Source organism: Apteryx mantelli, chromosome 1, assembly GCF_036417845.1.
Source record: "Apteryx mantelli isolate bAptMan1 chromosome 1, bAptMan1.hap1, whole genome shotgun sequence".
Classification (NCBI taxonomy): Eukaryota; Metazoa; Chordata; class Aves; order Apterygiformes; family Apterygidae; genus Apteryx; species Apteryx mantelli.
This window is the reverse complement of record NC_089978.1, coordinates 124,252,151-124,267,884: the sequence shown is the minus strand read 5'-3', so window position 1 is coordinate 124,267,884 and position 15,734 is coordinate 124,252,151. Positions and strand designations below refer to the sequence as shown.

Genomic DNA, 15,734 nt, shown 5'->3' with positions numbered 1-15,734 from the left:
TTACCGTGGGCAAATCGTGTCTGGTCGACCTGATGGCCTTCTGTGATGAAGTGACAGGGGACAAGGGGGAGCAGGGGACATTGTTTACTTTGACGTTAGCAAGGCTTTTGACACCTCCCATAGCATCTCTGGAGCCAAACTGGGGAGACACAGACTAGATGGATAGATTACATGGTGGGTGAAAAACTGGCTGAACCAGTGGTTCAGCATTAAACTGGCAGACAGTTACAGGTGGTATTCCTCAGGGGCTGATGCTGGTGCCAGTGCTGTTTAATATTCATTACTGAGGCAAATGATGGGATGGAGTGCACCCTTAAGCGAGCCACAGATGACACCAAATTGGCAGGAGCAGTGGATATGCTGGAGGGCAGGGCTGCCATTCGGAGGGACTTCAGAAAGTTAGAGATATAGATTAACAGGAACCTCATGAAGTTCTAAAAAAGAGAAAAAAAATGCAGAAAAAAGCTTTGCAGAGAAGACCTGGGGATCCTAATGGGCAGTAAGTGGACCATGAGGCAGCAGTGTGACCTTGCAGCAATGAAGGCAGACTGCATGCAGGCCTGTGTGACCAAGAGCATAGCCAGCAGGTTGGGGGAAGTGATTATTCTGCTCTACTCCACATTTCTGAGATTGTGGACCCCCATACAAGAGAGACTGATGACCTGGAGTGAGTGCAGCCACAGACCACATAGCGGGCTGGGACTGGAGACTGTGGCATACAAGGAGAGGCTGTAAGAGCTGGTTGTATTTGGCCCAAGAAGAGGCTGAAGGAGGATCTGGGTGACTCCAGCTATCTGAAAGGAAGTTACAAAGAAGATGGAGCCAGATGCTCCTCAGAGATGCACAGGGAAAGGACAGGCAAGAGGCAACAGTCAGAAGTTGTAGCAGGGGAAATTCCAGTTGGGCATAAGGAAAAATATCTGTCATCACGAGGGTGGTGGAGCAGGTGCCCAAAGAGATTGTGGAATCTCTGTCCCTGGGCAAGGTCCTGAGCATCCTGATCCAGCTTTGAAGTTAGGCCTGCCTTGAGCAGGAGATTGGACAAGACACCTCCAGAGGTTTCTTCCTAAGTGATTCTATGATTGTATTAATTTAATCCTTAATTTTTCCCTTTTCTTGAAATAGTGGTGTATGAGTGCATGAATATGAATAATTATACTGTCTAGTTTTAATGGCAAAGATGGAAAAATACTTGCTTTAAATTCTTCAAATGCAGTTCATGTCAAATTCCTAGCTTAGGTCTTTTGAATTGGCTGTTGCTGAATCATATGGTTGTCTTTCCATGGACTGAATTAAAAATAAGCCACGTCTCTTCCTCCTTACATGAGACTTTTACGTTCAGCAAAACTTGGGGTGGTGATGCATTTTTGTAACACTATTGAGCATGCATATGACTTAAGAATGAAAGTATTGTTTAGAGCCCTGCTTGGTTCTAGTGGTTTAATTTGGAGTTTATTTGAGAGAGAGATAAACTGTGAATCATGGGATTTTTTTCTTCATTTGTTTAACCTGTATGGGTTAGATTTTGGATCTTTTCCGTCAAATGAAGTAGCTTTGAACTGTGTGCAGAATTTTATCTTATTTTTCACTTGCACCTGCATCTCACCTGCAAAAAAGTAGAAGACTTATGCTTGGTGTTGGATGATGTTCTGGGGGGAAGTTCTGTGCTAACTTGGCTCAGATCATTTTGTTGTATGGACTCTGAATGTGCATGCATGTACATGAAATATTCTTATCTAAAGAGGGCTGGTAATCATGTAGGCCAAAACTTCCATGCCTTCCTATTAAATGCATATTTTTATTTAACTGACTAATTGTGAATGTTGATGTGTAACAATTTAGGCACTGAGATACGAAAGAAAAGGCCTTAAAATTATTTCTATTTTGTGTTTTAGGTGTTAAAGCAGGAGTTTAATGTGCTGAGTAGCTGAGGCCGCCTTTTGGGGGCTAGACCTGCAATAAGAAATATTCTTCTTTCTGTTTGTTGGGGTTTTTTTTAAGTAATGTTGTTTACTCCTTTTTTTATCTGTACATTATGAAATTTTACTAACCTTGATGGCATTGTGCCCTCTTCTTGGGGTCAGAGGCAGCCTTTTGGTTTTCTGCATCTTCATGTCTTCTTTGTCTTGCTTTTCAAGTTCTGATTGCCCAGAGGTAGTTATTCTATCCTGTAGCTGTTCCAGAACCTGTGCATGACTTATTTTATTGAGAACGTTGAATAAGCCCCAAATCAAATAGACACGTTCCACTGTATGTTTGAGGGCTTGTATTCATTATACCTGAGCACTGTCTCCAATTCATAAAATAAGACCTTTGCAGCTATGTCTATGTAGTATTTTGCTGGCACATGCAATTAAGCTTGCCCAGACTCAGAGCCAGTGAACTGCTTGGTGTCAGTGTCATGAGTGTGTCAAGCCTGAGGCGATGTCCATGCCTTGCTGGCTGAGCACAGGCCATTTAGCGAACAGGCAGGCAGTAGCAGGGTCCATGGAGGTCCAGAGGTGGATCTGCAGCGTGCCTTGCTGGGGATGATTAATGTCTTTGTAATCTTCTATATAACAAAAAGACTGCTGAATGTGAAGGCTTTTTTCTTCAATTTCCTCATCTTACATCTTTTGGGAGGGAAAGAGGACAGGGGAGTAGGACTAGGGCCTTGGATGGGCATCGGAGAGATACAAAGTCTTGTCCTGGTTTGACCATGAATCCATTTCTGACTTTTCTGAAATGATTTCCTCTCTCTGAGACTGTTTTTTAATTGGTAAGGTTAGGAAGAAGTGATTGTTCCCACCTTCTATTAAATTGCTTTGAAATCTGGATGCAAGATGGAATGAGCTAAGCATTTTTTTTTTTTTTCAGTGAATTTGATTCTGCCACAGCAAGGTAGCTAACAAGTCTTTCAATAGAAAAATAATAGAAGATGATGTTTGGTAACGGTATGTTTTTAATTTTGGCTCTGTCTCAAACTCTGTGTGACAATACTTTGTCTATGTGTAATGCTGTAGCTTTATCAAAGTATAATATAGAAGCAGATGAACATCTTCCTTTTATGATCCCAGAAGCTAATTGTAAAGAAGCCCAGATTTTTCCGTTGGTTGGTTACCCAACGTTGACTTCCATATTTGTGTCAGGGGTCTCTAGACAGAAATACAAGCAAATATCTTTGCATACATGTTGAGTTCAGGATTTGATGCACTCTGCATGCTTCCCACAGGTTGTCTGCATGTCATGCACCACAAGTTTGATGCCTTCTGGACACACTGTACTGCATGTGCACATTTAGCCATTTTTCAGGTTATCCGGCCAGCCCAATTCCTTCTACCTAAAGAATAAGAGAATATTTGGGGTGAGAGAGGGAAAATATACAATAACTATCCCCACTGTAAGATTAATATATTCTTTAAGTTGGACACCAAACTTAGATGAATATTAAAATTTGGGCCCATATGAGATCACAGGTTGGGTTCAGTGTATAACAGAAATCTCTTGACATGTCACCGTGTATTTTTGGCTTTATGTGGTGTCAGGAATGCTTAGAATATGATCATGTTGTAGCTATATTCTCCAGGATTTCCAGATATGCTTAGTTAAGGCCCTAATTTTTTACTGACCTTAACTTGTCAGGATTTTCTGTATTGTGATAGGTAGTCATTGTTGTATTGAAAAAGCTCTAAATAATGAGTTGGCATTTGCCACTTACTTTGTTTCTATAGATTTTTTTTCCACTTATCTCCTTAGTCCTGAAAACAGCTGTCCTCTTGTCCAAGTTCAGTCCATCAGAATGCTTAAACTTATGCTTAATTTAAGCATCTACTTACTGTTGCATGACCAAAAGTCACACAATAAAAAAAGTGACACAAATAACAAACAATTTTTTTATTTAAAAAGTGGGTATTTTTAAATATCACATTGAAATAAAGATGAGAATGAACCACTAGGTGGCACTTTAAAATTGTGTATTGAGATAGTCTATCTGCTCTTAAAATCATCACAAACTTTGAAAGACTCAAAAGGATTTTGTGTGGGTCTTTGTAGGTCTGAGAGACGGTGGTGTTTCCAAAAACAGAGCAGAAATATTTTTAGATGTACCTCCTTCTTCTGTATTTAAATTCAAACATTTGCACTATGGAATCATGTCTGCTTGAAAAGTCCATTCCAAATACTTAAAATGCTGTCTTTAGAAAGAAGAAAAATATGTGTAGAACTGAGAAATGTGTGCAAATTTGTTTGCTTTCCACTTCTTATTCACACCAAGCTTTTTAACAAAGCTCTGTTCAGTCTTGACATTCTGTTCACCCTCTAGAATTATGCCTAAATCGAGATACATTTTGACAAAGTATTGTTGCATTAGCATTTCTTTCAATATTTTTAAAGTTCACTGCTAGGTGATTGACCTAAAAATCTGGTAGAGGAGGGATGGGGAAGGGAACCAACCTCAAGGGTACAGAATTTCTTACTTTACCCATAGTATCTCTTGGGAGGACAGGGGGAGGGAAGGAGATGGTAACAGTTTGATTGTGCAGAAAGTATGATAGTAGCTAGGAATTTATTTGTCAAGTCAGTTTTGTGGTATTTCTGTCAGTGATCAGTACACAAGCCTCTCTTATTTGAAAATTCCAAGTAGCCTTGTTACTGTTGTTTTTAAGATGCATAAAAGCTGTGTTATTATGAGCTAATAATATTTAAGACGGGCAAAGCTGATTAAACATTGTCTATAGCCGTTAATTTATCTTGATTCTTCCACAGAAGCAGTGGGTGGTAGCTGTTTTGAGGGGTTGTTTGAACAGCCATCTTAATCTATTGTGCTTGAATTGAAGAAAGCAAAAGTGGATGAACTATAATACTCAGTTGTGCAAGAATATTTTATGGCCTATTAAATATGTATTAAGGGGCTAATTCTTTCATTTGCTCATACGGTGGTATATGGTTCCCCTGACACCGGTAGTAATTATGACTGAATTTTATTATGAAAGCTTCCTTGCGCGCATGCTAAACCTTAGAACAGGCTACAGTAGCGATGGACACAGCCGCAGTCTCATTGTTGCAGAAGACACTAGGACACAAGCAACAAGAGGTGAAAAGGAGAGTCAAACAATTTTCCTGTTCAACCCTTCTTCCCCTGCTATGTCTGCGGCAGTAACATCTCCTCATTTGTGCTGCTTTGTACTGAGCTAAAAAATTTGGTTGTGTTACTGCCATCATTGGACCCTGGAGCGATTTGTATGCCTATTAGAGATAAAAATAAACCTTTGAGATTGACAAGTCAGAAAGATTGGCTTTTTATATTCCCTTTCGCCATTCAGAGGATCTCATTCTTCGAAGGCTCTAAGCAAAGTTCTAAGACGTCCCTCTTAACATAAAATTTCAAATTGATTTTGAGCTTTTACCCACCTAGACCCTTCAGTGAGGAAGCTTTTGCTGAACTGCAGATGCGCTCGTGGGAATTTGATGATGAGAGCACATATGCATTGAAAGCCACTAAATGTTTCCTGTAGCTGTTTTACCTGTGATCTGATAGGATCTAGGTTAGGATTAGCTGTTTAGTGATTTGAAAAAATTAGAGGGAAAACCCAGGTGAGTCAGTTAATGTTTCACAGAGATTTTCTTTTCGGCATGTTATTAAAATAATGGCAAAGCACAGGAATGACTGTCTTTCTGGAGAAGCTGCTCTTCAAACAGGCACTGGTACCTCCCAGTCATGCAGGAGCACAAAGCTTTTTGTTTTTATTTTTTGATGCGAGTGGTATCTTGGTTCTGAATGCTCATTTACATTACTTTTGGGCAACTATTCTGTCTCTCAAATTTTCTTTCCTGCTTCAGTTTGATGAAAGTCAGTATTTGGGAGACTGTGCTTTTGCTGTGGGCTGTTATAGACGGGCTGTTGTCTCTCATCTGGGAGGTGGTTGCATTTCACAGGCTCTGTGTCCCTGCAAGAAAAGTGCTTTATTGATAGATCACTCTGACGTCAGCCTTTGTCGCGCCAGTTGACGTTATCCCCCTCTCCGTGGGAGGAAGGATTGCAAAGTAGGTTGAGCCCTGCTTCGTGGTTGTTTTCCGTTCATGCCTGCGTGCTGCTCACCTGCCAGGCTTTACTGGCTCTCTGCTCCGTTGTGGCAGCAAACATGGGAATGACAAGAAATACTACTTTGGAATGAGAGGATGCCACAGCTTTCTGGCAGGGTGGATCACTACTTTTTCATTTTAAAGCGGGCCGCATTTGGTAGCAGGGATGTCCGAGTACAGCTCCTGGGTGACTGACCTAATCTCCATGTGTAGGAGGTCTGATGCTACTCCCAAATATCTGGCTGACTTGAGTATGTGCTTCATGGAGCGTGCACCTCGGGAAATCCCTGCCTGCTCTTGAGGAATTCCTGGTAAAGAAGGCAGTTACTGCTAGGCCAGATTAATTTTCCTGGAGGATGCGTATGGCTGTGTGCAGACCTGCTCTAGAGGCTGGTTGTCAAGCAGCGTAGAGCGCCTGTTAGCCTGGAAGGCTGCTGTTACCATAACAAACTCTATCTCCTGCAGTTTATGAGCCAGAAATTTTAAATACTAGAGTGTGTCGCTGGAGTAATGGAATTCTCTTTAAAATTTCAGGGAGATAACTTTAGCTGTGGCTGGTGCCTAGCTGAATTTTTTGTTTGTTTGTTATTTCTGCCTCTGCAGCTGCTGAAGGCTGAAATGAATACTGCAATCATAAATGCCATACTGTAACTTAAATTCAAGGAGAAAAAGCCTGTTTTGGTTAAGACATAAGTATCCAGTCAGCTACTGTTTTTAGGGTCTGTGAAACAAAGCAACGCAATCTGAAAGAAGTTAATACAAAAGAACACAGTTATGGTCAGTTACATTAGACTGTTTAAATTATATACTTTTAATAAGGGCTGTTTGACTTCTCTTTCCTACAACAAGTATTTACTGCCGTTTCCCTCTTCCTGAAATAGCCGTCTGTGACTTGACATAGTTGGAGAGAGTAGCCTGTAGGGGCAGAGCCCTGAAGCAGTCAGGGCTGCAGGCTTCCCCTCTGCTCATTCGCTCCAATAGGACCCACTGGGGGCAGGCAGCCAAGGCCAGGGCTTTCCTCGTGCTGCTGTAGGAGCCGGCCCCGACGCTGGCGGCGCGCTCACAACTGGGGAGCAGGAAGGGACATCGCCCCACTACATCCCACCTGTGGGCTTGCCCGCATTGCCTGCTCCACTTTGGTGGCCCCGTAAAAGCTGTGGGATCTACCACCCTTGACTGTCCTTTGCACCTCCTCTTTCTTTCTATATTTGTCCTGGTGCTGTGATAAAATTATCAGCCGTTTCATGTGCCAACCTGGCCACTGTTGACATTATATAGCAACATTTCTGATGCCTCGTGCTTGTTTTCCATGACCCATCATTCTTAATATGCTACTTTGTGCTTCTCTCTGGTTTTCTTTTATTTCAGAGTTATGGTACTGTACTGCTAGACCATCACACAAATGTATTCCCTGTACTCCTTCCTTTTGTTTCTGCATCTAAAGTCCACCTGCTGATAGATACTACTAGATACCACTGAAGAGATGTTGAATTTGTTTGTTTGCTTGTTTGTGTGTGCGTATGTGTTTTGTTTTTGTGAGCGGTTCTTAATTTCTTTTTCATGTGGAAGTGGTATGTTTCTGCCGAACATGGACTGCTTGGCCCAAACAGAGCAAACGTTTCCTTTTGGATTGGTGGCTTGCTATTTGATCCATATGAATTTCTTCAAAAGCTTGATCCAAAATACAACAGAGCCTGCTGTGCCCAGCCATGGCAAGTTTGTTTGAAAATGTTTGTCTACAACATCATTTTATTATTAAAAAAAAAAAAAATTTACTTTGCAGTAGTGTTTGAACTCCTGACTTTTTTCAGCAGTTATATTCAGGATAAAGCATATTAGAAAACAAAAGGGTTGACCATTTATCCTAAACCATTTCTCATTTCCTAAAGGTTTTTGTAGAATCAGGAGTCAGTTCACTCAAGCTTTGTAGTTTTTACCTTCCAATGCAGGCAGTTGTAAGATAATTGTACTGATTTGTTTGACCTAGTAAGTTGATGTTACCTGGAGTTCAAACTGGACAAAGAACATCCAAACGGAAAAAAAATAACCAAAGCCTCCAGAGACTTGTGGGGTTGTCCTTCTTGGGAGGAATCTCAAAACTCCGTAATAGTTGCATCTGAACATGCTACTTATCTTTTTTAAATGTTGAATACTTTTAAAAATACTTCATCTTTTAATTATGTGTTTGAAATACTGTGAATCAGTTATTTTTCATGGTTAGATTAAATTGTTTTACTTTTATTGTTTAAAAAAAAAATGGCAGTTTGTTCAGCACTTCAGTTTCCTTCCATATCATAAAATCATGGGTCCAGAAGGAACCCTGAGTGGTCAATGTGCCCAGGGCAAAATCGGGGATCCCTGAGTAATCTCTGACAAATGTTTGTCTAGCATGTTCTTGAAGACCTCTATCTATAGAAGTGTCACAGGCTCCCCAGGCAGTCTGCTCTACTGTTCCTGTACTGTTCTTCTGGTAGCTTGTTCCAGTGCTTAGTGTCCTTTTTCCTTGCTGCGAGTGGAGCCCACCCACTTGTAGTGTGCATCATGGATGTGGAAAACAGATTATTTGCTAACATCTTTTTATGTATTTAAAGCCTCTTGTTTTGCCTTTGTCAGGCTAAATGATACTAGTTTGCTCAGAGCTTTTTTTGTTTGTTTGTTTTCCTTTTTTCTTTCTGTTTGCTTTCTCCTTTTCCCTTTTTTCTTTTTTTTCTTATTTTTGGTCTCATTTTCTTTTTTTTCAGTGTGTTTTTTAGACTAGGACTACCTGTTTTGCTACAATGAGTTTTTAACAAGTAGTTTGCCCTACTGACAGCAAGCACTCGCTAGCATTATAACCATGATACGCTTATCTTTGTTTTCCAGTACCATAGCTGATGCAATACTCCTGAGTTTGGTTTACATACTAAATTTAAAGTAGGATGTTACTTGAAATGCTCACTTGGCTTAGACCCAGTTGGCTGTATTTGTTCTCTGGCTGAGGTGTAAGAAAAGCCCATAGTCAAGATTGATGCTTGGTTTTGTCTCTTAAATCTCTAGTCGGCTTTGAAAATTCTCTTGTACAGGTGGGAAGTGTTCTTCCTACATTATGCTTAAACCTCATAGAAAGATTCATTTCAGTAGCCTTTAAAATATGGTTACCTGAAGTGGTGACACACAGGCACATCTGTGCAGACTGTTCCTTGCACAGAAAAGGCACGTTTTCTCATGCATTTAAAAAAAAGCAGTGTGAGGTTTTGTTGTTCTGTCCTGTGCATTTGCTGTCGGCATGCAGTGTCCATTTTAAAAGCAGATTTGGAGAGATGCAGTACTTAAAATGCCCTCACAACCATTCTGACGGATAGCTCTTAAGAATTACTATGGCAGTATTAACCAAAAGCAAAACTAAGGGATATCTACTTAAAAAACAAATAGTAACTCATTTATTCCCCCCCCCCCTTTTTAAGATTGAATCATCTTGATATCGAAATGGTGGTGGGTATAGTTGTTCAACATAAATGTAGAGTGCTTTTCCTACTAGGAAAACCCAGTTGATTTCCTTGCTTGAGAAAACCCAAAGAGCATCTTATTTTTTGTGTATGTGTGAATGATCAGGGAAAGGATAAAACTGAAGTTTAAAATCCATTTACTTTTATCATATGTTGCTTTTATTCCCCCTTGGTACACGTGAAAGATTCACTTAAAGAAAATTCCGAAAGTGTTCTTGGCTTTTGTGGTGGTCATGAGCTTTGTTCTCCTGTGTTAAGAGAACAAAGGAAGGATGCAACTCAGAACTGAGTTTAAGCGAATAAGGAATAGTTTAAAAATCCTTTACGAAAATGGAAGACTGTGTCACTGACAATTAAGGACGACTTGTTGTTGTGTTGTTAGTTACATGTGGTGCCAGTCTCTCCCAAACCTCTGCCTGCAAACAGAACTCCATTTTGGCTCAGCATGGCCCCTATTAAACCATCACATCTGTGAAAGTTAGAAAGCTCATTAATGCTCTCTGCTGTGAAACAGTAAAGAATATGTTCACTGACTGGTCGGTAATTAGTACCAGCTAGTTCTTGTCCTCCGTTACAGAATTATTTTAGTTCAGTTATTCTAGAGCTAAAAAGAAACGTATTTTTAAAAACACTTTTATTTTCGTTTATGTGTATTTTATTACCAGCAACCTCCTTTTCCTTTTATGTGAAACTCAAAATACCTCTTCAGCCCACTAGGAGCTGTGAGAAAGCTATCTTGTTTCCTTGTCTCCTGCTTCTTCGTTGAAATAACTCATTTCATTCACTCAGTAGACCCCAAAACACCAAGGCATTAGTATACAGTAGTTCAGTCCTCTTGTCACTCTTTGGTGTTTATTTGTATAAAGGAGCTGACATTTTTGATGGTGTAAAACAGAGCAGAAGGTGTGGAAATCCATTTGGAATTTTCCCTTTCTTTCCTTTGTATCAGCAATCTGTATGCATTTAACTGAGGGCCCAGCTGGAGTCCAAAGGAAAGTGATTTTAAGGTAGCAGGAAAATGGAAATTCATTTCCACTGTCCTAATGGAAACAAGATGAGTGCTACTAAAAATCAGGCGTTCTTTCAACAAAAACCTTCCAGTAGAGACTACATCGTATTTACAATTCAAATCTCCAGGGTTCTGCTTTTGCAGGTCTAGGGTTTCTTACAGTTAGCCTATATTACAAGCAATGCCTTGCAGTGCTTCATTACTTTTAAAGACCTTTGCAAAGATGGTGGTGTTAGTGGAGCGAGCGTGAAGGCGTAGCTCGGGGAGTGCCTGAGGAGGGCAGCTTGTGCAGCGCCAGCGCTAACAGAGTATCCTGAGTGATGCATCACCGGGCAAGTGTCGGGTAGTGCCAAAATTAGGACCGCTGAAGTGAGTCTCCTGTCCACATCAGGTTTGGCGAATAACAGACAAAAATAGGAGGAAAGCAAAATTTAATGTCGGTGAGGATAACAATACTGTTGTTGTTAATGAACATTTAAAAAAGGAAGACTTGCATGCGATTGCATATTTGAATTTGAAGCATATGTCATAAAAAACTAAACAATCATTCTTCCCGCTTTTGTTGAGATCTCTTTTGTTAAGGGATCTTATTTTTTTCACCTGAATTCGCATTAGTTATACATATTTATAAGACATCCAATAAAACAGTGGTAGCCAGCAGAAAAAAGCTGAAGAAAATGTTGTTGAAATATTTTTACTGGTGTAATGTCTCTGTCACATTTTATCTGTATCTGCACTAAAGATATGTGTAAAACATCACCCTAAAGGTATCTGTTGTTGTCAATGCATCATGAATATCAGTCCTGACAAGCATCCTCTGGTGATGCTATAAAGCATATGTGGCTCATTTTAAGCAAAGCTTTCTGTACTTCTGTCATGCCTTTTTGGAATAGTCCTCCTTTTTCCCTCCTCCCTTTCACTTTCTTATGCTTACGCTCAAAAATATCCTGTAAAATCTTGCTAGTTGTTTTTAATTGTTTTTCCTGTTGCTAACTTCCAAAAACTACTTCCTCTGTCTTCAAAAGATATGATACCTTTACTGATGCTATGGAAGAAATTATATTTTTTCTGATATGCTACATAGATTGTAGCTATTGCAAACATTGCACTTTGGGTGCTGTGTATATTCTGTACTTTTAAACCTCAGATCCTGCAATCCTACCCGTGACTTGTTCTGTGACTTTCACTGGAACAATTTAATTACCAAACTAAACACAGGCTTCAGTTCTTGTAGGGTCCAGATCCAGCTCTTCTTTCAAAAACTCAGTGGTAAGACTGCTTGCCAGCACACAGGGAGAGTGGGAGAGAAAGAGTTGATCTTGCCTGCTTCTCTCTGCCAGCTCCCCTTCCCCCACACAAAGTAAGTAACTGACATGCTATTGATGATATGTCAAGGGAAGAATTAAAATAAATAAATCAAATCTGAGGGTTCCACTAAATGGATTCCATTGACATTTTGCCATTCAACAAGTAATTAATGCTAGTATAACTTCTGCTGTCATTTAATCATATATGCATTCACTTGAGCAGTAAATGTATCTTGTCTAAAGTAGTTATGCTGTGTCTTGCTGAGGTCTTCCATACGAAAAATAAATTGTGTTTTGCATTTGATGGGCTTTTTGGAGGGACAGCTCCTCTCATAATTAAGTAATTGTATGTGAGCACAACAACAGTTATGGCAGAAATACCCATGAAGTATAGGGGCAATGATATGGAAGGAGAAGCAATCCAAAAGGAAAAAAAGTTCATCACACTGCCTCAGCTTCCATTTTTAAGAGAAAAAGTCCCATGCAATTTAGTAGAGAATTAGAGTATTTTTCGTAATGCCTTCCCCATCCTACATTTGACTGTAAGAGACATCAGCAAAAACTGAGCACCAGAAAGCTTCTCTGAAATGTTTAGGTCAAAACTTAGGAGAAGCTGAATAAGCAAAAGGAGAGAAAAATTATAAATATGCTACTTCAGTCCCTGTTTTGTAATACTTTTGCTTTTCCAAATCCATGTTATGAATTATGTCCTATTTTATAGGACAGCAGAGGGGGCCTAGAGGATAAGCTTGGCATACTTAAGGGGGGGATTTTTTTTGACTTCCAGACCATGCTGTAAAAGTAAAGTTTGAAGTCAATCTGTGGCCTCAGTCCTCCTCTTGCTGAAGTTAAATCAGCAGGGTTTTTGCAGCTAGGTGATGCATACTGAGGCCCTTGCAGAGATTTGCTCCAGACTTGAAGGAAAGAGAGACTGTGTGTCTTTCGCTAATAAACTGTGCTTGTATAGTAGTCAAGCTTTGATTTATTCTGTGTCTTAGATCTCCAAAATGTTTGTTCCGATATTAGGGTGAGCCACCTTGCAAAAAGACTCTTTATAGTTGAACTGTTGCTTTGATACGACCACAAAGGTAAGATAGATCACAATTTGAGAAAGCAACCTAATTAATGTAACTGAATTCCAGGAGCTGAGTATATATTTCTACTCCATCGCTAATGTGCAGTGAACATTGGTTAATTTATTTTAGGGAGTAATTGGATGTTCAATATCTGGCCTACATGCATGGAAGAAAAACAATTATTTGTGAGCTAGGCAGTAATAAAGAGAAATAATGCACTGAGAAACCCTTACGGATTTGAAAGGTGGCCCCTGTTTAGGTTCTGTTTTCACTTGCCTTGTTCAGCATGGAGTATAGGCAGGTTCTTAAAGATAGTAGAGAATACGTGTAAAATACACTGTGGGATTACTTAAGTTCTGGGAAAATCTATCTTGCTCGTCTTTAGAAGGGCAGGAAGCAGAAAGCTGCCATTTAAAGATGACTGTGGCTGCAATAACATTCAGATTTCAGCTGTGCTTTTTAAAGGAGGGTCATGGGGGCGCTCTCCAAGCATTGATTTAGTTTCACACTAGTACCCTAACAAGGGAGAGGGCTACTAGTAATACTCATTTTGTGTATGAATGACTGTTGGCAGAAACCATACAATTAGCTCTCCTAATAAGTCAGTTGTAAGGTTTGGAGTAGCACTATTCCACTTACAGTGCATGTATCCTGCTCAGAAATAGGCCACATACTTTTTTGACAAAAATAATAAAATACCATTATCTAACAAACTCAAACCTGAAAATCTCTCCTATCCCTAGAAGCTAAAGTTCCTCTTAGAATGGTAATTCAACTACCTCGTTGATTTATGTCAGAAAATACACAGAATCGTAAAGGCAAATGGTGGTTTAGCATTTTAGGAAAAGACACAGATGGGAGAGGCTGTGCAATATGGTACATGACAGAGTTTACTGTTGGGTAGAAGCACTTTTAGTCTTGCATTTCTTGATACTGGATTACCGCTTGATTTTTCACATTTTAATGTTCTTTTAAAGCCAGAATTTTTTTTTTTGTTTGTTTCTGTGCATTTAATTTCTAGTGCGTTTGTTGGATCCTCTTTTGCAGAAGAAGATTCAGGTGAAATGGCGCATGATTATATGCCATATAATACCTGCTGAAAGGACAAGTATTGGTTACAGAAAATTAACAGAGGAGTTGTTGCCATGAAATAAAAGTTTGAATGTGCTTCTCATAAAAGCAATATGATGGGAGCAGCGAAGTGTGGAGCTTAATAGAAAGCTGCTATTGAGTCACACACCGTCCTTAACCGCTAGGGGCCAGGTACTACTGATGAGCAGGGTGGAACTAACAGAACCCAATACGCATACAGGAAAATGCCATTTTAAAATGTTTGCAGGTTAAAATTTCTGAACTAGCTTCCTTCAGGGTGCAGTTATTTTCTCCGGTGAGGAGCATGTCTGAAGTTCCCTGAGCTTTCTGTGCTGTTTGCATCGATGGGGAAGGCCGCTGCTTGCACACGTTTCAGGAGCAAACAAGGGCATGTTGCTGTAATGCTGATCAATAAACTGACAAGAAACACGCTGGGAAGAGATCAGTGAAAAGTGGAAGCAGTATTTGCTAAATTGGTGGAGTTTAGAGGAACGTGGCCTGAGCTGGAGAGGCTGTTGCTCCTGGATGCCGCTATGTAAAGTGGCTCCAGTGAGGCAACTACTGTGACGGTGGCACCAGGGTTTGGGTGACCTGGGCAGATGTTACAGCTTGCCCTTCCCCTCATGTAGGCTGAAACATTAGCACTCTAGCAAGCATTTTCCAGAAATCAGCATCTTAAAGTGCGATGCAGTCTTGCTGCTAGAAGGCTCAAGCTCTTTTCTAATAGCTGAGCCCAGTGCTCCTGAAAGCCAGCGACACAACTTCTCTTGGCTTCATTTCTGGGACCAGGACTTAGCCCAGCTTCTTTATTCTGCTGGCGGGACTTCCCTGCAAGACTTCATCAATTTTTGGCAGGTTTATGAAGTCCTAGTTGGCTTGCCCCTCTCCCAGTGTGGTTCTTTTTGATGTTTGCATTGTTTTCTTGGGAAGTCGGCTCTCTTGACTGTTGGCATTATCGCTGGCATTACTCAGTGTGAACAGGAGGCTGCAAATGAGCAGGGCTCCAGAAGCACTTGCTTCCGGTGGGCTTCAGTGCTCTGAGGTGTTGTGGGCTGTGTTTTGCCCTTCAAATGCACAATTCTTACCTGGATAGCAAATCTTTTAAGCCATCCCTTAAACTGGACATTACCATGCAGTAAGTATGTATTTTAACTGAGCAGTAGTTCTGAGGTATTTAGTGTGGACACATATGCACATGTGAGACAGGTGTGTAAATATTATTCACGTTCTGCGTGCTCTTGATGCAGCGGATGGTTTGTTTTGTTAGTTGTACATGTGCTCTTACTGTTGAGTATTTTGGAAGTGCCAGGGTAACTGCTTCTGGTTGTTTGCTTCGAATTCATGTATTAATATGCTCTTCTCAGGCTGGGAGTCAGATTTCCCTATTGCACTTTTTAATGGTACTTGGGAAATGCCAGCTCATAGTGTCATGGGATTCTGCATCAACATTGCTATATTTAAGTGCATGATTAACAGAGAAGTGGTGGGTGAAGTTTTCTGCTGCTAAAGAGAGGGATTTCCTGACTTCTTCTGTGGCAAAATATGAAATATTACAGTGGACACAGATGTGAGAGAACCACAGTGTCTCTCACTTACTTGACTAGTGAAGTGTTAGTGGTTTTGTGCTATAGATTGGATAGGAGCACATGTGAGAGCTGGATTGACTGATGTCCTTATTTCATACTCTTAATCTGAATGGCACTAG

General features: G+C 40.3%; 1 protein-coding gene across 5 annotated transcripts in view; it reads left to right on the top strand.

The window, feature by feature from the left end:
- Positions 1-15,734, top strand: part of BBX (BBX high mobility group box domain containing) — a 183,593-nt gene that overhangs the window by 69,990 nt on the left and 97,869 nt on the right. The window lies entirely within an intron of this gene.